The sequence below is a fragment of the Salmo salar genome, chromosome ssa04 (genome assembly GCF_905237065.1).
Source record: "Salmo salar chromosome ssa04, Ssal_v3.1, whole genome shotgun sequence".
Classification (NCBI taxonomy): Eukaryota; Metazoa; Chordata; class Actinopteri; order Salmoniformes; family Salmonidae; genus Salmo; species Salmo salar.
Window position 1 is genome coordinate 38428728 of NC_059445.1, and position 25619 is coordinate 38454346.

Sequence of the window (25619 nt, forward strand, 5' to 3'; positions counted from 1 at the left end):
AATGACTAAAATGTAAATGTAAATGTACTGTACAGTGCTGTCCAAACTTGTGAGACATAGAAGTCCGGTCCGGACCGACCAAATGCGGTCTTGTTTGGGGGTGGAGCGCATTAGAATAATACCCAGCATGCTTTGCACGTGTTCCTTTTTACATTTACATTTTGGGCTTTTAGAAGACGCTCTTATCTAGAATTTCAAAGATAATAACATCGCTTAGCCTCTCACATTAAACGACTGTCTTTCCTAAAGTTGTTTGTCTTGCCAACATAGTGGGGCACACACTGAACAATGTTGCACAAACAGGGGTCACACAATACAAGGTTCTTCACTTCGTCGTGGGGATTCGCGATACCACACTGTCTCGCAAAGATCAATGATGTGATTAGATTGTGTAGCTAGAACAAGCTGTGGTTCAAAGCAGACTCATAAAAGTTGTCAGTTATACATGCACGCTTGTCATACAGTACTGTAATATCTAGCTTAGTGTTATTCAAAGTGTGGGACAATATACAAATGTATTTATTGGTTTCTTTTCACTTTGATAAGAGATTAATTGTAAGGATTTGAAATTCTTGCGAAATGGGATCCCAGAAATGCTTGCAGGAAAAATGTGGTCCTCGCAGAAAAAGTTTAAATACCACTGATCTAGCTAATTCACAGTGGTGGAAAAAGTATCCAATTGTCATACTTGAGTAAAAGTAAAGACACCTTAATAGAAAATTACTCAAGTAAAAGTGAAAGTCACCCAGTAAAATTCTACTTGAGAGAAGTCTAAAAGTATTTGGTTTTAAATATACTTAAGTATCAAAAGTAAAAGTATAAATCATTTTAAATTCCTTATATTAAGCAAACCAGACGGCACCATTTTCTTATTTTTTTTATTTACGGATAGCCAGGGGCACATTCCAACACTCAGATATAATTTACAAACGAAGCATGTGTTTAGTGAGTCAGCCAGATCAGAGGCAGTGGGGATGACCAGGGATGTTCTCTTGATAAGTGTGAATTAGACCATTTTCCTGTCCTGCTAAACATTCAAAATGTACCGAGCACTTTTGGGTGTCAGGGAAAATGTATGGAGTAAAAAGTACATCATTTTCTTTAGGAATGTAGTGAAGTAAAAGTAAATGTAGTCAAAAATAGAAATAGTAAAGTAAAGTACAGATACCCCAAAAAACGACTTAAGTAGTACTTTCAAGTATTTTTTACTTAAGTACTACTTTACACTACTGCCAATTCATTTTGAATTGTGTAACATTGCTTGCGAACTTCAGAGCTGTAATGATTTGACACTTCGGCTTTGGTTAAAGGCAAGCACAAATGCATACTAGTAGGCTAGTAGTAGTCATCGCTCCTGTTCGAGAGTCTACACATTCTGGGTAATGTGATACAACGTCATCATCTCACTGGCTTCTTCTCTGGAGAGCTCTCATTGGCTATTGCTGATCACCGTTCTCAAAACTTGTCCTTGCACATCTCAAATTACAAGAGCATTGCAGATTTTGTGCCGATAAAATCAAACATGTTTGAAAATATTAGAACTTCTGGGACTGCTCAAAGACATCTCTGAACCGCTCACATTAAACGAGCGCCCTGAGTAGGGAATGACATTTTTTAACACTATTGAAAAAGCTAACATAAATGCATATGACAGATGGGAGGAATAATAAATATTACATATTGTGATCTTTCTTTATGTAGATATAAGTGAATGTATGGACGGTTGAAATTTGTCCGTAAATGACATCTTTTCAAATTCCGGGAAATACCTATATTTAACTTTCATTCAGAACTGAAAATGAACCTAATTTCAACGTCTGGAAAATACGTATTTTCAACGTTATTTTGCTCACTGGGAAATACCCACACCCACTGGGCACGGATGTCAATTCAAAGTCTGTTCCACGTTGATTCAATTGGACAACAACATTTATTCCACCAGGCAGATCTCCACTTCATCTTCAGAGAAGATGATGAAACTTCCTGAATAATGCATTTCAAATGTAGTCTGTTTGAAAGCTTCCTTCCTCTTGCAAAATACAGTGTGTTTTATTAGATAGCGTTCTCTTTCTTCAACTGAATGTGAATTTCTTGCACAATTTGTGAAATAATCTATAGGCTACTACTAAATGTTTTAAGCAGCCTACTGTATTGTACTGTCAATACCAACAATAACATTGTAAAAAAAGATCTGTTTTATTTATTGCGCTCATGTCCCTAACCCCCTCGATGGTGTTTTAAATATTTTCTAACTGTCCTCACCAGAGGCTGAGCCTAAAGTGTGCACGTCCCAGTCACACCAAGTCATAGAGTCACCAATGCACACACCAGGACAATCCCACAGACCCAGTCATTTCAACGTAGGCTATGAACAAAAGCTGTGTTTACTTTTTGGTTATCACAGTTATAGCCGAGGGCTACTGTAGATGGAGACCATCATTGTGCCACTCAGTCGGCACTGAAGAGTCTTGACATGGCTGATGGCTCAGCAACATGGCCAAAGCAGAGAAAAAGATCGGTATTTTCTGCCCATGTTTTTGGCCCTAAGACCAGGGGAGAGTAACCAGGTATGACATATCCAGGACGGCGAGGAGGTACTTTGCTTTATCATGAGGGCCCTCTGTCTGACATATGGCCCAATGGTCAGCCCATGGACATCTCAGCAAACACTATAGGGACGTGACAGAGACCAGAATCAGCTGGAGACACTGAGGAACACTCAGGTTACTACCGGCACCCGCTGGGTTAGAGATGAGACACGATAATAAAATAGCATAAATCATTTTTACATTTTCTTTTTTGAGTGCGTACCTCCTACAAATATATTTCTTCGAGACAGGACAAATCTTATCAAGGAAATGCGCTTTCCCAGAAATAGACCAAAACTGGTCAACTCCCTTGTACAGCCACATATCTCACCCTGCATGCCTTTCACTTCTGCACTTCCCTTTTTTGGTGACGCAATCAAACCCCTGTGCTCTAATCATGAAAATCCTAATCGGAAGTCTATTGGCCTATTCTCGAAAAAATATGAGGCTGTAAATGTGCACCTGAAACACTCCAAGCTTTGAATATTCACCGACAAACACTGTATTGGTAAAAGTCCACCAGAGATATGTCTCTGCATGACTTCAGTGACACTGACCAGGATGGAAGTGTTGGTGCTACTAAACTGGGTGAATCGTACAGACCAAGATGACCTCTGACAGATGCAGCTCATCTAATGAGAAATAGAGAAGAGAAGCAAGGCTGCAGCTGTGTCTCTACCCTGCCTACCTTCCTGTTTCTCTCCTCCATTCTCTCCGTCCCACCCAATTTTCAATAAAACCTAATATATATCTCCAAACAGCATGGCCGGGACATGTCTGGACATGTCTGGACTCAGGATTTGAAATGACAGAGAGACAATAGAGTGGTTAGGAGGAGCTCTGCGGACATGAGGGGTTCGGAAGTAATTTAGTAATTCATTCATCGATTTATCTAGTATCTATGAACACGTGACATTCCTGGATTAATCATTATTTTCAATAAAGTCAGATTTAATCAAGAAATACAATAGTCAGTTTAAAAAACGGTTAAGTGTACACGTCCATAGCCGCGGGAAGTAGGCGTGCTGGGGATGCTGCAGCACCCCCTGATAAATTGAAATAATTTGGACAAAATTAGGCTATAAATAATCATTCTCCCCAAAATGATATTCCGCCTGTCTGAACACACATAAATAAAATAATTCAAAATACTACACCAGAGTGCATCATTTCGCTACAGAGGATGGCTGCCAGTCCTGACTTGAATGGGAACTGCCATTTATGGATTATATTTCTATGGTTGATTGCAGTTGTTAGTTTTCCTCTCAACAACTTTTGAGCCATTCTGAGCGAACAGCACTGTTTTTTAAAAAGTAGCTTGACTTCAGATACTGGCACGAGCTGCATCGGCCATCACTGGTGAGTAGCCCATGCTTCATCTTCATCATTGGGTGAATCAGTGTCACTGGAATGTTTATTTTGTACCCTACTGTACCCTATATTATACATACAAAAGTATGTGGACACCTACTCGTCGAACATCTCATTCCAAAATCATGGGCATTAATATGGAGTTGGTCCCCCTTTGTTGCTATAACAGCATCCACTCTTCTGGGAAGGCTTTCCACTAGATGTTGGAACATTGCTGCGGGGATTGCTTTCATTCAGCCACAAGAGCGATTAGGCCTGGCTCGCAGTCGGCATTCCAATTCAGGTCAGGGCTCTGTGCAGGCCAGTCAAGTTATTCTTCATTGTATGCTGTACGTTAAGATTTCCCTTCACTAGAACTAAGGGGCCTAGCCCGAACGATGAAAAACAGCCCCAGACCATTATTCCTCCTCCACCAAACTTTACAGTTGGCACTATGCAATCAGTCAGGTAGAGTTCTCCTGGCATCCGCCAAACCCAGATTTGTCAGTCAGACTGCCAGATGGTAAAGTGTGATTCATCTCTCCAGAGAACATGTTTCCACTGCTCCAGAGTCCAATGGTGGCGAGCTTTACACAACTCCAGCCGACGCTTGGCATTGCGCACGGTGATCTTAGGCTTGTGTGCGGCTGCTCGGCCATGGAAAGCCATTTTATGAAGCTCCCGACGAACAGTTCTTGTGCTGACCTTGCTTCCAAAGGCAGTTTGGAACTCGGTAGTGAGTGTTGCAACCGAGGACAAGCGATTCAGCACTCAGCAGTCGCTTTCTGTGAGCTTGTGTGGCCTACCACTTCGCAGCTGGGCCATTGTTGCTCTTAGACGTTTCCACTTCACAATAACAGTACTTACAGTCCACCGGGGCAGCTCTAGCATGGCAGAAATTTTACGAACTGACTTGTTGGAAAGGTGGCATCCCAAGATGGTGCCACGTTGAAAGTCACTGAGCTCTTCAGTACGCTCTTCTACTACCAATGTTTGTCTATGGAGATTGCATGGCTGTGTGCTCAATTTTATACACCTGTCAAAAACGGGTGTGGCTGAGATAGCCGAATCCACTAATTTGAAGGACTGTCCATATACTTTTTGCTGTTAGGAAAATTTAGTGCTGGACAAATGACTGGGAAGATTAAAATTGATCGGACATTTGAGAAATTTACTAGCCATCCATATGCACTGGGTGTGTAACCCATTAGGGAGTCCACCCACGCAGCCAGCTCCACAAATAAACAAGGGATATTGTCCAAATTAGCCACATTTACATGTCCTTAAAAACAGCCTATAACAAATTACAAAAACACATTTCAAAAACCCTATTCCTTGTGTTTCGTTGCATATGCAGAACTTCATAGCCTGTTGTTTTATTGGTTTTTACTTTCCTAAAACAATAATTGTCCACCTCACCGTTCAGCTATTGGAGATTTTAGCACTACATTTATCAGGGCTTTGCATTTATAGGCCTGTAGACTTAGACGTCCACTAATAAATCCAGCTACTCCCTCCGACGATCCATACAGGACTAAGATGGAATCGTACTACACCGGCTCCGACGCTTGTCGGATGTGGCAGGGCTTGAAAACTAACATGGATTACAAAGGGAAACCTGGTTTCTATTCTATTCAGTCCAGTCTAATCTAGTCCAGTTTAATCCAGTCTAGTCTCGTCTAGCCCCATTATTGACTTACAGTAAAACAGATAAAGTTGTATTTAATCACATTTAGTAACAGAGGGGACATTATAATACATTATTACAGTTAGATAGATTGATTAAGAAAATAGCCAACCAAATAGGCTTATTGATTAGGCTACAGATTATCGATCAGGGCATACTCAGAGCACAAGGATGTCGTTTAATGTCCTCTTGTCACGTCCTGACCAGTTAAGGGTTATTTGTTGTTGGAGTTTGGTCAGGATGTGGCAGAGGGTATTTGTTTTATATGGTTTGGGGTGGTGGTGAAGGTAGTAGGTCGTTTTATTTATGTATTCCGGGGGTTTTGGGCACTGCTCTGTGTTTATGTATTTCTATGTTTAGTTAGTTAGTTGTGGGTATAGGTTCTAGGTTGGTTTTCTATGTATAGTTAATTGGGATGGGACTCCCAATTGAAGGCAGGTGTGTTGAGTTGCCTTTGATTGGGAGTCCTATATAATAGGGTGTGTTTGTTTGTGGGTAATTGTTTGTGAGCACTGCGTTTATTGAGCCTGCTACACTGTCTAGTCTTGAGTACTGTTTTGTTTTTCCTGTGGATGCGTTTCGTTTTTTCCATTAAAAGAATGAGTATCCACATACCCGCTGCATTTTGGTCTTCTCTCCACTACGACAACTGTGACACCTCTTTAGATTTTCAGATCGGTGGGGAAAAAAATATATATCTGAAATTAAGACAAGAAATTACATGTCTATCAATTTCCAGCTGAGTATTTAGACTTAGGTGTCACTCTGGCCAATAGGTTGCTGATAGATTTGTGTTTTTGCTCTTCTCCAAATTTTCAGTAGAAGCGGCTAAGAAATGGAATACACATTTTGTGCAGCAGCTGGATTGTTGGTTATGTTGCCACGACAACAACATTATGCTGCACCAAAATGATGGCCCAGAGTGCTGGTCACAGAACTAGCTTTAGATTCTACTTCTATGGTTCTGGTACTGTGACATTACCTAGGCCTGTACAACCATTAATTCCCCTATGCTTTGCCAAACGTTTCATAACTTGACTTATAAATGATTTGTGAAGCGCTTATGTAAGCCCTGGGAAGGTGCTTAGAAATGCTGACTCTCGGAGCCCAAAATCAATCTTACTGTTCTACATCATGCTACCATCTCTGGTAACCAACACCCCAGCCAGCAGCAACATAGTGTTGTTGTAGTGGGCTATGTAATGGGAGTTTCTGACAATAGAGGGCACTATGTGCATTTGAATCATCATGCCATTGACTGCTGCTTCAGCTGTTACGTAGCCTGGAATGTGCCAAATTAGTCCATTCCATTGGATAGATAGAACAATGAAAATGTCACGGGATAGAAGACTGCTTGAGACATGATATCTGGAACAAATAGGCCTGAATCCCTGGAATCTTAAAACATCAGGAATGTAGAATGTGTGTTAAATTTGTAGTCTGGAGCACAGATGCAAGGTCCATAAGGCCTCTGCATATACAAAATCCAGCTGTGATGGAATGGGACAGGCGGTGCCAAGGACACAGCGGGGGACTGAGAATGGAGTGAAAATGCATGCAGTGCATTCGGAAAGTATTCAGATCCCTTGACTATTTCCAAATGTTGTTAGGTTTTCAGCCTTATTCTAAAATGGATTTAAATTGTGTTTTTTTTTACATTTACATTTACGTCATTTAGCAGACGCTCTTATCCAGAGCGACTTACAAATTGGTGCATTCACCTTATGATATCTCATCAATCTACACATGGGAGGCATATCCCATAATGACAAAGCAACAGGTTTATTAGACTTTTTTTTCGTTGACACATGCAAATGTATTAAAAAATAAACAGCAATATTGTATCACATTTACATAAGTATTCAGACCCTTTACTTTGTTGAAGCACCTTTGGCAGCGATTACGTCCTTGAGTCTTCTTGGGTATGACGCTACAAGCTTGGCACACCTGTATTTGGAGAGTCTCTCCCATTCTTCTCTGCAGATGCTCTCAAGCTCTATTAGCTTGAATGGGAACCATCGCTGCACAGCTATTTTCAGGTCTCTCCAGAGATGTTCGATCGGGTTCAAGTCCAGGCTCTGGCTGCGCCACTCAAGGACATTCAGAGACTTGTCCCGAAGTCTCTCCTGCATTGTCTTTGCTGTGTACTTACTTACGGTCATTGTCCTGTTGAAAGGTGAACCTTCAACCCCAGTCTGAGGCCCTGGCGCTCCGGAATAGGTTTTCATCAAGGATCTCTCTGTATTTTGCTCCGTTCATCTTTCCCTAGATCCTGACTAGTCTCCCAGTCTGTCACTGGAAAACATCTCCACAGCATGATGCTGCCACCACCATGCTTCACCGTAGGGATGGTGCCAGGTTTCCTCCAGATGTGATGCTTGGCATTCAGGCCAAAGAATTCAATCTCGGTTTCATCAGACCAGAGAATCTGGTTTCTCATGGTCTGAGAGTCCTTTAGGTGCCTTTTGGCAAACTCCAAGCAGGATGTCATGGGCCTTTTACTGAGGAGTGGCTTCTGTCTGGCCACTCTACCATAAAGGCCTGATTGGTGGAGTACTGCAGAGAGGGTGGTCCTTCTGGAATGTTCTCCCATCTCCACAGAGGAACTCCCTGACTAACGCTCTTCTCCCCTGTTTGCTCAGTTTGGCTGGGCGGCCAGCTCTAAGAAGAGTCTTGGTGGTTCCAAACTTCTTCCATTTAAGAATGATGGAGGCCACTGTGTTCTTGGGGACTTCAATGCTGCAGAATTGTTTTGGTACCATTCCCCATCTGTGCCTCGTCACCAATCCTGTCTCGGAGCTCTACGGACAATTCCTTCAACCCCATGGCTTGATTTTTTCTCTGACATGGACTTTCAACTGTGGGACCTTATATAGACAGGTGTGTGCCTTTCCAAATCATGTCCAATCAATTGGATTTACCACAGGTGGACTCCAATCAAGTTGTCGAACCATCTCAAGGATGATCAATGCGAATAGGATGCACCTGAGCTCAAGTCTTGTAGCAAACGATCTGAATACTTATGTAAATAAGGTATTTGCGTTTTTTATTTTGAATAAATTTGCAAACATTTCTAAAAACCTGTTTTTGCTTTGTCATTATGGGGTGTGTAGATTGATGTGGAAAAACAATAACAATCAATTTTAGAATAAGGCTGAATGTAACAAAATGTGTAAAAGGGGAAACGGTCTGAATACTTTCTGAATACAGTGTATTATGCTGTAAAGTCCCCAGTCAACAGCTAGCACAAGTTGAAAGTTTGAGTAGGCCTATATGATGTCTAGGTACACAAAGCTGTGATTAAGGTTAAGCCATTTCACCCCCACATGTCAGCTGTGACATACTGTACCTTTTGGGGGCATAAGGGAACTGGGGGCAACCAGTTTGGCTTGTGGCCAGACACAATTGAAGCTTCTGTGTCTTCTGTTCACTCTGTTAACTCTGAGACACATCTGTATAATGAAGGAATGTGAGCCTTTGAGTTTAACAAGTAAAGCTTAATATCAATAACCTACTAAACATATTGGATATTTTTACACAAATACAAATCAAGGATCAATAAGCCAACCATGTAGGCATACTTATGCATTTGCAAAAAAAAAGATCCAAACATATAGTATTAGAGCCGAATAAAATAGTGAGGTGACTGTTCAAGTTTTCTAAACGGAATACATGTAGTTGGCTATAGGTTACAAAAAGAGCTCAGGAAAAAAGCAAGCCTCCGTGTGCGCCATCAATTTGGGGGCATTGTTGAATTTTGACAGTTTAGCTCCCGTAGCCCTCCAACTGAAACACTCCCAGCGAGAAAGTATTTACAATGTTATGGATGACAGGTTCGTGGTCACCCTTCTCATCCACTAATTATTTTGGGCTTCTATGGAAAGCAACTCAGATCAATTCAGACCTGTCATTGAGCAAAGACATACCTCATGGCTGCGTCAAACAGCCGACGCGACGTACCGTCCAAGTTATGGGTCACAATGATCGTTATTGTTGTGGTCGTACTGCGGGTACTGTAGCTTCGATAACTGGACTCCTCGTCTTCTTGAACATGTCGGGTTGCTCAGGTAAAGTGTTTTTTTTTCATCCTATATCTGATGTTCACCTTGACGACCAGTGTCACGTCCTGACCATAGTAGATGTTATTTTCTATGGTAGAGTAGGTCAGGGCGTGACAGGGGGTGTTTTTCTATGTTTTGTATTTCTATGTTCAGGTTCTAGTTTTGTATTTCTATGTTGGGTTTGTTTGAGATGATCTCCAATTAGAGGCAACTGTGCTTTGTTGTCAGTAATTGGAGATCATACTTAAGTAGGGTTTTTTTCCACCTGGGTTTGTGGGAGATTGTCTTTGAGTAGTGTATGTTTCACCTCTGCGTCACGTTTTTTTATTTTTTATTCTAGTTTATCTATATGTATTGCATAGTTTCACAGTATAAATTAAATGTGGAACGACACACACGCTGCACTTTGGTCCGCTCATTCCTACGACAACCGTGACAACCAGAAAACCTCTATTCATGCTCTTTTAGATTTGTTTTCTCCCCAGCTCACAGTTGGTTCCCCAGAACTTCTGGTAGTCAGGAAAATTATACCTTCAAACCACATTCATAAAAGACTCTCATGAAGTATGAGGTATCCTACAGTCTTTTGAGCTGATACATTGGAAGTGAGTGAAGAACAGTTTATTAGTCTACTGATTTATAAATGACATATTATCCAATAATAAACAGTATATGAACTACAGTGCCTTAAGTAAGTATTCACACCCCTTGACTTTTTCCACATTTTGTTGTGTTACAGCCTGAATTTAAAATGAATTCAATTCAGATTTTGTGTCACTGGCCTACACACAAGACCCCATAATGTCAAAGTGGACTTATGTTTTTAGAACTTTTCTGAAATTAATAAAAAATGAAAAGCTGAAATGTCTTGAGTCAATAAGTATTTAACCCCTTTGTCATGGCACACCTAAATGTGTTTAACAAGTCACATAAGTTGCATGTACTCACTCTGTGTGCAATAATAGTGTTTAACATGATTTTTGAATGACTACCTCATCTCTGTACCCCACATAAAATTATCTATCTGTAAGTTCCCTTGGTCCAACAGTGAATTTCAAACACAAAGACCAGGTAGGTTTTCCAATACCTTGCAATTAAGGGCACCTATTGCTAATGGCCAAAAAAAAAAAAAAGCAAATATGATTATCGGTGCAAAAAATGAACATTATGTCCTGAATACAAAGTGTTACATTATTCTTCACCTCTTAAATCAGAAATATAATTTGCAGCATACTTCTCCAATTTACTTAACCATTTATATTGTACCTGCTGATTAAATGTGAATTATGTCTGCATAAAGTATCAGCATACACTGAAGACTTTGTTACTGCATGGAGATGAATGACTGTGATAATCAAGGTAGACTAAGGCTGTCAGGTTTGATCAGTGTCATTGGTCAGATTCTTTTCTCTCTGTAGTCTGGCATTGGATCCCATGGTTTGGCTCCAGTCCCGGGTTTGTTACAATGACTACAAAGCCTGTTAGCCGCACAAGCAAAAGATGCCGTGAGTCACAAATATGACCATACGGTCGAAGAAACTAACCACATCCCTCAGAAATACATTCTATTACGTTGATATTGATTACTGGACTGTTAGGTCTTGCACGAAAGGCATTTCACTGTACTTGTGCAAGTGGTATTAAAACTTGAAACTTGAAATAAATCACAGACGTTGGTCATGACAATGAAACTGGTAATGGGTAGCAGTGAATGAGTCTTTTATTTATCCTATGAATCACCACTCACCAGTCAAATACTAGTTGAGATGGAAAGTTGGATTTGTAGTCCACTGCAACTCAAGACTAAGTAAAACTAGGCCTGTCTAACAATTGTACAAAGTTACAAAAGCTGCCAAGTTTAGAGTCAGCAAGGTTATGTGAGGAGGTGTCGGCAAGGGGGCAGGGAATGGTGTGTTGTTTGATTGCACCCATGAAGAGCGACCTAATCATTTACACGATTGAGCTTGTACTTCATTACTAATCAAAGCAAAAACATGTTTCTGGGAATATTTGCAATTTTTCCGTTTATTATGTTGTTAAAAGTGCAACTCCAGCAGTGTGACTGACAGCAAACATGTCCATACTAACAAAGGAAATAGAAGGACTAACAGTACAGATAAACAGCAATAAAAACTATACCATAGAGGCTCAGAATAAGTTAGAGGAAAAGCCCCAAAAAATTGAGGAATTTATTCAACAAAGATCAAGTGTAGTATATTATAATAATAAAGCAAACTGTATGGAATATGGGGAAAAATGCACCAAATTATTTATTAATCTTCAACATAAAAATGCTAGAAAAAAATAATTTACTGAAATATATTACAAATGACGGAGTCACCTATGATTCACCAAATGATATTTTGAAAGAGGAAGCAAAGTACTTTAAGCATATGTTTTTGTTTCAGTCTCTTCCATCTCCTCTAACCGAAGCAAATTGTATGGATTTTTTTTCTATTAATAATGTAAAATTAACAGCTATACAGAAAGACTCATGTGGAGGTGAAATTACAGAGGAGGAACTTCTTGATGCAATTAAAGCCTTTAAGTCCAAGGAAAACTCCAGGGCTGGATGGCATACCAGTTGAGGTATACCAAACCTTTTTTGATATACTCAGAGGTGTAGTGAGGTGCGTACTGGCGGCAGAGAAGTCAGGCGCAAGAGAGCGAAAACTGATTTACAACGGTGTCATTTAATATCCATAAACCACCGTCAACAGAACAATACAACAAATGGGTCAAACAAAACCCGGTAATAACCAGCATACCGTGCATAAGCACTACAATAAACAATTATCAACAAGGACATGGGGGGGAACAGAGGGTTAAATACACAACATATAATTGATGGAATTGGAACCATGTGTGATGCAAGACAAGACAAAACCAATGGAAAATGAAAAGTGGATCAGCGATGGCTAGAAGGTCGGTGACTTCGACAGCCGAACGCCGCCCGAACAAGGAGAGGGACCAACTTCGGTGAAAGTCGTGACAAGAGGATCGTTATTAGCATGTTTTAGCCACTCCTATGTAAACGGTAGATTATCAGACACTCAACAATGTCTGATTTCATTTTTACTGAAACAGGATACAAGTGGGAAATGTAAAGATCCAGTCCATTTAAACAATTCGAGGCCCCTTACACTTCAGTGTTGTGATGCAACCATGCTGGCAAAAGGTATAGCGCATAGAATTAAAAAGTTATTGTCAGACATTATTCATTCTTATAAGACAATTTTTTTTACATGGACGATACATTGGAGATAATATAAGTCAAGTACTGGAAACGATACAGCACTATGAAAAATCTGCGAAACCAGCCCTGCTGTTCATAGCAGACTTTGAAAAGGCTTTTGATAAAGTACAACTGGAGTTTATATATAAATGCCTGGAAGATTTCAATTTTGGAGAATCTCTCATAAAATGGGTTAAAATCATGTTAGTAACCCTAGGTGTAAAATAATAAATAGTAATAACACATTCTCATTTAATAATAAATAGTAATAACACATTCTCATTTACAGCAACAACCTGAGGAATAGTTATAGGGGAGAGGAGGGGGATGAATGAGCCAATTGTAAGCTGGGGATGATTAGGTGAACGTGATGGTATGAGTTCCAGATTGGGAATTTAGACAGGACACTGGGGTTAACAACCCTACTCTTACAATAAGTGCCGTGTGATCTTTAGTTACCACAGAGAGTCAGGACATCTGTTTAATGTCCCATCCGAAGACGGCTGTAGTGAACACGATGGGAGACAGAGCGCTGGTTTCAAGCGCAGGACACAGCAGGTGTTTATTGTAAAGGACCACATGAGGAGGCAAGTAGTTGGGTCCAGGGACAGGCAGAAGTTCATACACAAGGGTCCAGAAGGGCAACAGTACAGGCAGGGAATAGGCTAGTAACGTCGTCCGGGAGATCAGGCAATAGGTAGATAACAGGAAATCCAATAGGCTAATGTACAGGCAGGGAATAGGCAAAAGGCTTCGTTAGTGAGGCAATACACGGGAGGAGTAAATCACGGGAACCCCAGCTCTCTGAAAGCCGTGTGTCACAAAACAAACAATACCTCACAGTGAAGGGGTGCAAAGAACTGAACTAAATAGTGTGTGATAATGACATACAGGTGTCTGAACAGGTGATTATAATTCAGTTGATTGGGATCTAGTAAGTGAGCTGCGTTCAGGGGATCTAGGTGTTTGAGAGTGTGAGCTGGAAGCAGACATTCCAACGGCACCCTACACAGGGCAATGACCCCAATCACTGCCCTGGGGCATTGGGATATTTTTTAGACCAGAGGAAAGAGTGCCTCCCTTTGGACCTCCAACACCACTTCCAGCAGCATCTGGTCTCCTATATTATATTACGTATTGGATCACTAAAAAATACTACTTTTACTTTATCATTTAGTTTACCAATAAAATGGTGTGATGGTGATGTGGATATACTCCGGAATACATATCCCGAAATAAATAAAACATTTTTTTAAATCAGGAAGGCTCAATGAGATTTGCAATCTCTTTTTGTCATGCCCTGATCTGTTTCACCTGTCCTTGTTATTGTCTCCACCCCCTCCAGGTGTCGCTTATTTCCCCCAGTGTATTTATCCCTATGTTTCCTGTCTCTCTGTGCCAGTTCGTCTTGTATGTTTCCAAGTCAACCAGCGGTTTCCCCGTTCTCCTGCTTTTTGCATTCTCCTTTCTCTAGTCCTCCCGGTTTTGACCCTTTCCTGTTTCTGGACTTTGTACCCGCCTGCCTGACCATTCTGCCTACCTTGACCACGAGCCTGTCTGCCACTCTATACCTCCTGGACTCTGATCTGGTTTTGACCTTTTTGCCTGTCCACGACCGTACTCTTGCCTACCCCTTTGGATTACAGTTTTTCTCAATTGTTTACACACAAATATTGGTACTTGAGACACAATGACCACAACATGTAACTCATGCACCAACCCCCTGAACCAATTCTGCTAAACTACAAGCACAATTCCTGCTTTACACTCAAATTGCAGTTCTAAAACACACTTTTTTCAAAACACTACACACAATTCTTTGCATTTGGCACAATTTTCATGCAGAAAATCTCTTGTTTTCATAATGAACACACTGCCATTCAAATATGCACACTGACTCATCACATGGGCAAACACCCGTCACACAGTTTTACAATTAGCAATCAGAGCTTTAGCATAAAAGACCAACAGGTGAGCTCTTCTGTTTTGGAGCAATGGATGCCAACATTGGAAACAGAGGCAGAGCCAGAGGAGTGAGAGTAAGAGGAGGAGGACGAGGAAGGCCAAGGACCGTAATCTCTGATGAGATCCGAGCCACTTTGGTTGAATATGTGGTCAACCATGGTCTAACAATGAGTGAGGCTGGGCAAAGAGTACAGCCAAATTTGAGCAGGTACACTGTAGCATCCATCATCCGGACATTCCGAAATGAGAATAGGTAAGAAATCTACTCTCACTAGAAAATTGCAGTACTGCATATCAATACAGTACTCAATGAGTACAGTAGTACAGTATTGCCTGTGGACTGTTCTGTAGGACTGTAAAAATAAAGTATGTTTCAAGTATTTGGGAAATGTATTCCTACTTTGTATTTACAGTATTTTACTATTTGTTTGGCAGAACTGAAAGATTACCAACACAAGGTGGTCGGGATCGTGTTCTGTCTCGTGAACAGGAAACTGAAATCATGAACATGGCCCTAGAAAATAACGCCATAACATTACGGCAAATACAAAGAAAAATAATAGAAAACAATGAGATATTTCAAAATATTGATAGGGTAAGCTTATCAACACTGGACCGTGTCTTGCGCAGAAATAATCTCAGGATGAAGCAGGTCTACAGGGTTCCATTTGAACGCAATTCAGAAAGAGTCAAGGAATTGCGATATAACTATGTGCAAGTGAGTCCTATACAAAACCACAATTGATGCATACTCTCAACACTGTATAAATTATACATATTTCAGTATTGTAATCATAATGATAGTGCTTCACAATAGTGACCACTCCATGTCTATTTCTGATATTGTCATGTGTGTTTCAGAGAGTCCTTGAGCTAGAGGTGGCTGCAGTGGAGCACCAGTTCATCTTCATTGATGAGGTTGGATTCAACCTCACAAAAAGACGAAAGAGGGGAAGGAATATCATCGGCCAGCGTGCCATTGTTCAAGTCCCTGGCCAGCGCGGCGGGAACATCACAATGTGTGCAGCGATTACCCACCACGGCGTCATCCATCACCATGCTACCCTTGGCCCCTACAACACCGCCCATCTGATCACATTCCTGGACACCCTACACAACACACTCATTCCACCAGATCAGGTAGATGGCCCAGAGCAGCTCAGGTACGTTGTCATTTGGGACAACGTAAGTTTCCACAGGGCTGCTCTGGTTCGTAACTGGTTCACTGCCCACGCTTTTTAGTTGTTTAATCTCCCTCCATATTCTCCATTCCTCAATCCTATTGAGGAATTTTTCTCTGCCTGGAGATGGAAAGTGTATGACCGAAATCCACAAACGCGTATACCTCTTCTCCAAGCTATGGAAGACACGTGGAGATATAGCAGCTGATGCTTTTCATGGCTGGAATCGCCATGCTAGGCGATATTTCCCCCGCTGCTTGGCCAGGGAAAACATTGCTTGTGATGTGGATGAGGTGCTTTAACTGTATACATGAAATTCTTCTGTTTTGTATGTAGACCACTGTATGTGCAACTTTGTGTTGGTTGGAAATGGGATGTACACTGTGTACATTGTTTTTGTGGGAAAAATAAAATATATTTGGTACCGTGTGTTCTGAGTATAAAAACAATATTCTCAAATATTTTACAACACACTTATGTATGTACTGTCTGTAGTGATGGCAACACTGAACCAAAAAATGGCCTAAGTCATTATGATGAATGGAGAAGTGTTTTCCATTCATCATAGTGTTTAACATTGAGCACATCAGTGTTCAACTGGTTCTTATGAATGTCTATTCATATGATGGTTTGTGTGTGTCATTTGAAAACAAAATACCACTTTGATAAGAAATAATTGTTTTGAATGTAAAGTTTCATTTTGCTGGAGAATTGAGGGGTTTTGCCCATTGAGTGTGTGTTTTTTGATTTGTGTGTAGAATTCTGAGAATATGAGGCATGCTTTCAGAAAATGTGTGTAAACAATCGAGAAAAATTGTAATGAACATAAGACTCCAACCATCTGCCTCCTGTGTCTGAATTTCGGTCTCGCCTTGTGCCTTGATACTTTTTCAAGAGCATCCTTGCCAAGATAGACAGCACCAAGTCATTACACAATTAGACAGACAACATGAAAAACTTCTAAATGATCTCACTTCAAAACATTTTTATAGAAAGTTAGCAAAAATAGATAAGATCTTGCTACCATGGAAAGGTAAATACCTTTATATTTGTGGGGAAATCACCCTGATTAACTCTTTAGTCATATCCCAGTTTACCTATTTGCTTATGGTCGTGCCTGCACCTAGCGAACAATATTTTTTAGTATATGAGAAAAAAAGATTCCATTTTATTTGGAACGGCAAGCCAGACAAAATTAAACGGGCCTATTAGGCCTATAGATTTTTTTTATCAGCATGAATTAGATTGAGCAATAAAAGCCTACATTTTATTCCATAGGCTGGGATCCGCACTATGCAGCTGTTGCAAGAGCGCATTTGTCACTGGCTTTCGACTGGGTTCAAAAACAATGATTGATGTGCAGTTTGAACTTCTTGAATTCAACCATTATTGGGTTCAAATACACATTTAGATTTGTGAACAGCCATCCACAACAACCACAATCCGTAAGGCGCAAATAGCTAAATGAGAGAGCAGCAGTGTGATTCACATCAATGTGCTATGTAGATATCAATAATGAGTGATGTCCTTATCGCCGTAAACAACACCACTGCTGTCATCCTTACATCCAAGCGTTTATTCAAGTTGGATCATCTTTGGATCTGGACAGCAGTCACACCTTTGGAAGACATACCTTGGACTGTAGCCTACAAAAGCCTATTTCTTCTCTTTTCCCACGATCCATCAAACACAAATCTCTGACTTGTGGTCAGACTCGCTCACATTGGACAAATGTAAACTTGCAGCGTTTTCAATGCTGATTTGAATGTCATTGAGAAAACAGCGAAGTGTCAAAGTTTTTATTCGCAAACATCCTTTCTGAATTTAAAAGTAATCGTCGAAGTAATCATCTAGTTTTTCAACAGTATCTGTTATCTGATTACAATATTTTTGCTGGTAACGTAACGGATTACAGTTGCAGTTTTTTGTAACCCGTTTCTCCCCAACCCTGGTTATATCAAGCATCTACATAGACCATCTGAGCAAATAAAGGTGTGGCATCGCTCATCTCATCTCCACATCCAGTTCACTCAAACTGCGGCATGATCTCACATTTTAGTCATTTTAGTCACATAAACCTCAGACTTCAAAGACAAGGCGCCGTTTTCATATTCATATCACCCCCAGCGATCTGTCTGATCATACAGCCAAGAACGCACTGATATCCTTGTGAATGAATACGTCAGAACAGCTGATACTGATTTGCTTCTTTCCTGAAATTTTGCTTGCCTCTTTCTCCCATCCAATCCTCCTGACTGCTCTTTCCCTGCTGCACTAATTTTGCCAAAGTTAAAGAAACTATTGTTAAAGGAATCTAACCTTACTGTATGTAGCAGTGGCTAGTGAAAGTCTACACACCCCTTGCACAGTCTTCACATTTTGCTGCCTTAAAATTAAATAAAAAAATGTATTGATTTTTTTTCTCTCACACTGATGTACACAATCTTCTTCACATTTCCAAAGCGAAAGAAAAATGATACAAAAATGTCCAAATTAATAAAAAAATGAATACGCAGATGTCTTGATTGCATATGTCTTCACAGCCCAGAGTAAATATTTAGTGGAAGCACATTGGGCAGCCATTACAGCTGTGAAATATTATGAATAAGATTCTACCAACTTTGAACAACTCTTAGGGCAACGTATATGACCAGAGGTATGTGGACACCTGCTCATCGAACATCTCATTCCACAATCATGGGCATTAAATTGAGTTGGTCCCCCTTTCACTGCTATAACAGCCCCTTCCCCTCTTCTGGGAAGGCTTCCCACCAGATGTTGCAACATTGCTGGATTTGCTTCCAGGATTTGCTTCCATTCAGCCACAAGAGCATTAGTGAGGTCGTGCACTGATGTTGGGCGATTAGACCTGGCTCGCACTCGGCGTCCCAATTCATCCCAAAGGTCTTCAATTGGGTTGAGGTCAGGGCTCTGTGCAGTCCCGTGAAGTTCCTCCACACCAATCTCGACAAACCGAGGACAGATGATTTTAACGTGCTATGTGCTTCAGCACTCGGTGGTCCCATTCTGTGAGATTGTGTGGTATTCCACTTCGCGGCTGAGCCGTTGTTGCTCCTAGATGTTTCCACTTCACAATAGCAGCACTTACAGTTGACCGGGCTGCTCTAGCAGGGCAGAAATTTGACAAGATGACTTGTTGGAAAGATGGCATCCTATGACGGTGCCACGTTGAAAGTCCCTGAGCTCTTCAGTAAGGCCATTGTACTGCCAATGTGCAGTGAATTCGGAAAGTACTCAGACCCCTTATTTTTTCACATTTTGTTACATTACACCCTTATTCTAAAATGGATTGAAATTCATTTTCATCAATCTACACACAATACCCCATAACGACAAAGCTAAAACTGGTTTTTAGACATTTTGCAAATGTATTAAATATAAAAAAACATAAATACCTTATTTACATACAGCGGGGGGGAAAAGTATTTGATCCCCTGCTGATTTTGTACGTTTGCCCACTGACAAAGAAAGGATCAGTCTATAATTTTAATGGTAGGTTTATTTGAACAGTGAGAGACAGAATAACAACAAAAATATCCAGAAAAACGCAGATGTTGTTGTTAGTCTGTCTCTCACTGTTCAAATAAACCTACCATTAAAATTATAGACTGATAATTTCTTTGTAAGTGGGCAAACGTACAAAATCAGCAGGGGATCAAATACTTTTTTCCCCCACTGTAAGTATTCAGACCCTTTGCTATGAGGCTCGAAATTGAGCTCAGGTGCATCCTGTTTCCATTGATCATCCTTGAGATGGTTCTACAACTTGATGGTAGTCCACCTGTGGTTTATTCAATTGATTTGACATGATTTGGAAAGGCACACACCTGTCTATATAAGGTCCCACAGTTGAAAGTGCATGTCAGAGCAAAAAGCAAGCCATGAGGTCGAAGGAATTGTCCATAGACCTCCGAGACAGGGTTGTGTCGAGGCACAGATCTGGGGAAGGGTACCAAAACATTTCTGCAGTGTTGAAGGTCCCCAAGAACACAGTGGCCACCATCATGCTTAAATGGAAGAAGTTTGGAACCACAAGATTATTTCTGGAGATGGACGCCCAGCCAAACTGAGCAATCAGGGGACAAGGGCCTTGGTCAGTGACCAACAACCCAATGGTCACTCTTACAGAGCTCCAGAGTTCCTCTGTGGAGATGGGAGAACCTTCCAGAAGGACAACCATCTCTGCAGCACTCCACCAATCAGGTCTTTACGGTAGAGTGGGCAGACGGAAGCCACTCCTCAGTAAAAGGCACATGACACCCTACTTGGAGTTTGAAAGAGAAAACAAGATCCTCTGGTCTGATGAAATCAAGATTGAACTCTTTGGCCTGAATTCCAAGTGTCATGTCTGGAGGAAACCTGGCACCATCCCTACAGTGAAGCAAGGTGGTGGCAGCATCATACTGTAGGGATGTTTTTCAGCGGCAGGGACTGGGAGACTAGTCCGGATCAGGGGAAAGATGAACGGAGGAAAATATGGAGAGATCATTGATGAAAACCTGCTCCAGAGCGCTCAGGATGCTCAGGACCTCTGACAGGGGCGAAGTTTCACCTTCCAACAGGACAATGACCCTACAGTAAGCACACAGCCAACACAACGCAGGGGTGGCTTTGGGGACAAGTCTCTGAATGTCTTTAAGTGGCCCAGCTAGAGCCCGGACTTGAACCCGATCGAACATCTCTGGAGAGACCCACAAATACAGGTGTGCCAAGCTTGTAGCATCAAACCCAAGAAGACTCGAGGCTGTAATCGCTGCCAAAGGTGCTTCAACAAAGTACTGAGTAATGGGTCTGAATACTTATGTAAATGTGATATTTCAGTTTTTTATATTTAGTACATTTGGAAACATTTCTAAAAAACTGTTTTTGCTTTGTCATTATGGGGTATTGTGTGTAGATTATCCATTTTAGAATAAGGCTGTAACGTAACAAAATGTGGTTAAAGTCAAACAGTCTGAATACTTCCTGAATGCACTGTATGTCTATGGAGATTGCATGGCTGTGTGCTAGATTTTATACCTCTGTCAGCAATGGCTGTGGCTGAAATAGTCAATCCACTAATTTGAAGGGGTGTCCACATACTTTTGTATATAAACTCAGCAAAAAAAGAAATGTCCTCTCACTGCCAACTGCATTTATTTTCATCAAACTTAACATGTGTAAATATTTGTATGAACATAACAAGATTAAACAACTGAGACATAAACTGAACAAGTTCCACAGACATGTGACTAACAGAAATTGAATAATGTGTCCCTGAACAAAGGGGGGGGGGGGTCAAAATCAAAAGTAACAGTAAGTATCTGGTGTGGCCACAAGCTGCATTAAGTACTGCAGTGCATCTCCTCCTCGTGGACTGCACCAGATTTGCCAGTTCTTGCTGTGAGATGTTACCCTACTCTTCCACCAAGGCACCAGCAAGTTACCGGACATTTCTGGGGGGAATGGCCCTAGCCCTCACTCTCCGATCCAACGGGTCCCAGACGTGCTCAATGGGATTGAGATCCAGGCTCTTCGCTGGCCATGGCAGAACACTGACATTCCTGTCTTGCAGGAAATCACTCACAGAACAAGCAGTATGGCTGGTGGAATTGTCATGCTGGTGGGTCATGTCAGGATGAGCCTGCAGGAAGGGTACCACATGAGGGAAGAGGATGTCTTCCCTGTAATGCACAGCGTTGAGATTGCCTGCAATGACAACAAGCTCGGTCCGAGGATGCTGTGACACACCGCCCCAGACCATGACGGACCCTCCACCTCAATCCTGCTCCAAAGTACAGGCCTCGGTGTAACGTTCATTCCTTCGCCGATAAACGCAAATCTGACCATCGCCCCTGGTGAGACAAAACCGCGACTTGTTAGTGAAGAGCACTTTTTGCCGGTCCTGTCTGGTCCAGCAACGGTGGGTTTGTGCCCACCATTGTTGCAGGTGATGTCTGGTGATGTCAGCCTCTCTCAGCCTATTGTGGCCAGTCTGAGTCTGAGCACTGATGGAGGGATTGTGCGTTCCTGGTGTAACTCGGGCAGTTGTTGTTGCCATCCTGTACCTGTCCAGCAGGTGTGATGTTCGGATGTACCGATCCTGGCAGGTGTTGTTACACATGGTCTGCCACTGCGAGGACGATCAGCTGTCCATCCTGTCTCCCTTTAGCGCTGTCTTAGGCATCTCACAGTACGGACATTGCAATTTATTGCCCTTGCCACATCTGCAGTCCTCATGCCTCCTTGCAGAATGCCTAAGGCACGTTCACGCAGATGAGCAGGGACCCTGGGCATCTTTCTTTTTGTGTTTTTCAGAGTCAGTAGAAAGGCCTCTTTAGTGTTCTAAGTTTTCATAACAGTGACCTTAATTGCTTACCATCTGTAAGCTGTTAGTGTCTTAACGACCGTTCCACAGGTGCATGTTCATTAATTTGTTATGGTTCATTGAACAAGCATGGGAAACAGTGTTTAGGTATACCCTTTACAATGAAGATCTGTGAAGTTATTTGGATTTTTACAAATTAACTTTGAAAGACAGGGTCCTGAAAAGGGGGTTTATATTGTATGTTCATTGATTTTGTCAAAATTGCTCAGGCTCAGTCAATTTGGTTGGGAGTCATTGGTGGACAAGCAGATTTAAGTCAGGAATGAGACTGGAGTATTCAGGAACACTCAGCAGCTATTGCAAAGCCATTCTGGTGTGTATTTGGCATTAAAATGTGTATAATTGTCCCACTGAAAAACAAAACTCTATCCCAGGGTTTGGTATTCAGAAGACTAAGGCAGGGTTCCCTCTAACATTTTACCTGGGCTTTTCTGCTTTCATATTTCTATTTATCCTGGCACTCCAATCCCTGCCGGTTGCAAGCATACCCATAACATGACAATACTTGGAAATACAGAGGATCAACAACAACGCTTTCACTCTACAGTACAGGCCTGTATGACCAAGTAAAAAGAATGAAGCCTGTGTTTTAAAAGAAATCCACTCCAAATCCTCCATTCTGTTTGCAACAAGGCTGTTAAGCAATACTGCAAAACAACAAGGCAAATGAATGACCTTTTTGGCCTAAATAAAAAACTACAGGCTGGGGTCACATCCAATACAACACAACGCACAGCATCATGTTATGGGTATGCAGGGACTGAGGAGTAAATAGAAATATTGAAGGAGCAAAGCCCAGGTAAAAAGTTAGAGGAAAACCTGCCCCAGTCTTCTAAAAACCTAACCCTGGGATATAGTTAGATTTTTCAGTGGGACAATTACACAATTATGAATGCCCAAAAGACACCAGAAAGCCTTTCCCAAGAGGTGTTGAGTGTTCTGAATATTGGTTTGAATATTGCCATGCATCAATGACTCCCAATGAAATGTAGTGACCTTAAGCGATTTTTACAAAACAATGGGTAAATGTTCCCTTACCAGTTGTGAAAAGTTGTAAGAATCTTACCAAAAGGATTCCTAGCTGTAATGTCTGCCATGTGACAACATTCAATCAATACTTTTTTTTTTTTTATTAATATTATTAATTTGGAAAATGTTCTATAATTTTTCTATAACTTTGAAAATGCGGAATAGGTTGTTGAGATTGGTAGAAAACCCCCGTGAATGTATTACCCGTTGAGGCAGCAAAATGTGAAAACTGTGCAAAGGGTGTGTAGACTTTCACTAGTGACTGTAAGCCTTTTCATATCTGAGTCTACAGTAGTACTGCTTTTAGTTAAATGTCTGTATTGACATATATGTAGCTTCCTTTTTCCTCCCTAAAGGCCCTACATCCCTGGCCCCTCAGAAAGACTTGAATCAGTCCTACATCCATCCGGTCCGGTCCTGGGGCAACCAGAGCTTCCGCACCCATCTCTACAACATGACCCTGTCTCACAGACGCCTCCGTATCCCCCAGTCTGGATGCTATTACCTGTATGCCCAGGTGTACTTCCGCTACCCCTCCCTCACCCACGAGGGGGGTGACCCCCGTGAGGGCACCTCCAACTGCCAGCTGGTCCAGTGTGCTTACAAGAAGACTGACACTGAGTATGCCCTCCACTCTGTCTACCAGGGAGGCCTGTTTGAGCTGCACGCCAGGGATGAGATCTTTGTCTCTGTGTTGTCACCTGCAGCTGTGCACGAAAAGGACTAATCCAGCTATTTTGGGGCGTTCCGGTTTGACCAACGAGCATGGTGGTTAAAGATGGGGAAAAAGCTATACCACACAAGAGAATACTAAGCATGGACATACACTGAACAAAAATTTATAAACGCAACATGTTAAGAGTTGGTCCCATGTTTCATGAGCTGAAATAAAGATCTTAGAACTGTTCCATATGCACAAAAATATTATTTATCTCAGATTTCTTGCACAAATTTGTTTACAACCCTGTTATTGAGCACTTCTCCTTTGCCAAGATAATCCATCCACCTGACAGGTGTGGCATATCAAGAAGCTGATTAAACAGTATGATCATTACACAGGTGCACATTGTGCTGGGGATAATACAACTGCACTCTAAATGCAACACAATGCCACAGATGTCTCGAGTTTTGAAGGAGCATGCAAATGGCATGCTTACTGCAGGAATGTCCATTAAAGCTGTAGCTAGAGAATTGAATGTTCATTTATCTACCATAAGCCTCCTCCAACGTTGTTTTAGAGAATTTGGCAGTACGTCCAACCAGCCTCACAACCGCAGAACATGTGTATGGCGTCATGTGGGCGATGCGGTTTGCTGATATCAACGTTGTGAACAGAGTGCCCCATGGTGGCGGTGGGGTTATGGTATGGGCAGGCCTAAGCTACGGACAACGAACACAATTGCATTTTATTGATGGCAATTTGAATGCACAGAGATACCGTGACGAGATCCTGAGGCCCATTGTTGTGCCATTCATCCCCAGCCATCACCTCATGTTTCAGCATGGTAGTGCAAGGCCCCATGTCTCAACGGTCTGTACACAATTCCTGGAAGCTGAACATGTCCCAGTTCTTCCATGGCCTGCAAAATCACCAGACATGTCACCCATTGAACATGTTTGGGATGCTCTTGATCAACGTGTACGACAGCGTGTTCCAGTTTCCGCCAATATCAAGCAACTTTGCACTGCCATTGAAGAGGAGTGGGACAACATTCCACAGGCCACAATCAACAGCCTGATCAACTCTATGCGAAAGAGATGTGTCGTGCTGCATGAGGCAAATGGTGGTCACACCAGATACTGACTGGTTTTCTGATCCACACCTCTACATTTTTAAAAAGGTATCTGTGACCAACAGATGCATATCTGTATTCCCAGTCAAGTGAAATCTATAGATCAGGGCCTAATGGATTTAATTCAGTTGACTGATTTCCTTATATGAACTGTAACTCAGGAAAATCTTTGAAATTGTTGCATGTTGCATTTATATTTTTGTTCAGTATAGATTACACATTTTACTACAAGTCTGTGGACATAGACTTCAAATCACCATGGTTATGAAATAGCCAGCCACAGACTTGTGCACAGGCCATGTATAAAACTGGCTCACAGGTGGCTTGGCATCAACAACTCTA

At 41.6% G+C, this 25619-nt stretch overlaps 1 pseudogene; it reads left to right on the top strand.

The window, feature by feature from the left end:
- Positions 1-9676: 9676 nt before the first annotated feature.
- On the top strand, positions 9677-24298 carry LOC123742351 (tumor necrosis factor ligand superfamily member 10-like; annotated as a pseudogene).
- Positions 24299-25619: the final 1321 nt, after the last annotated feature.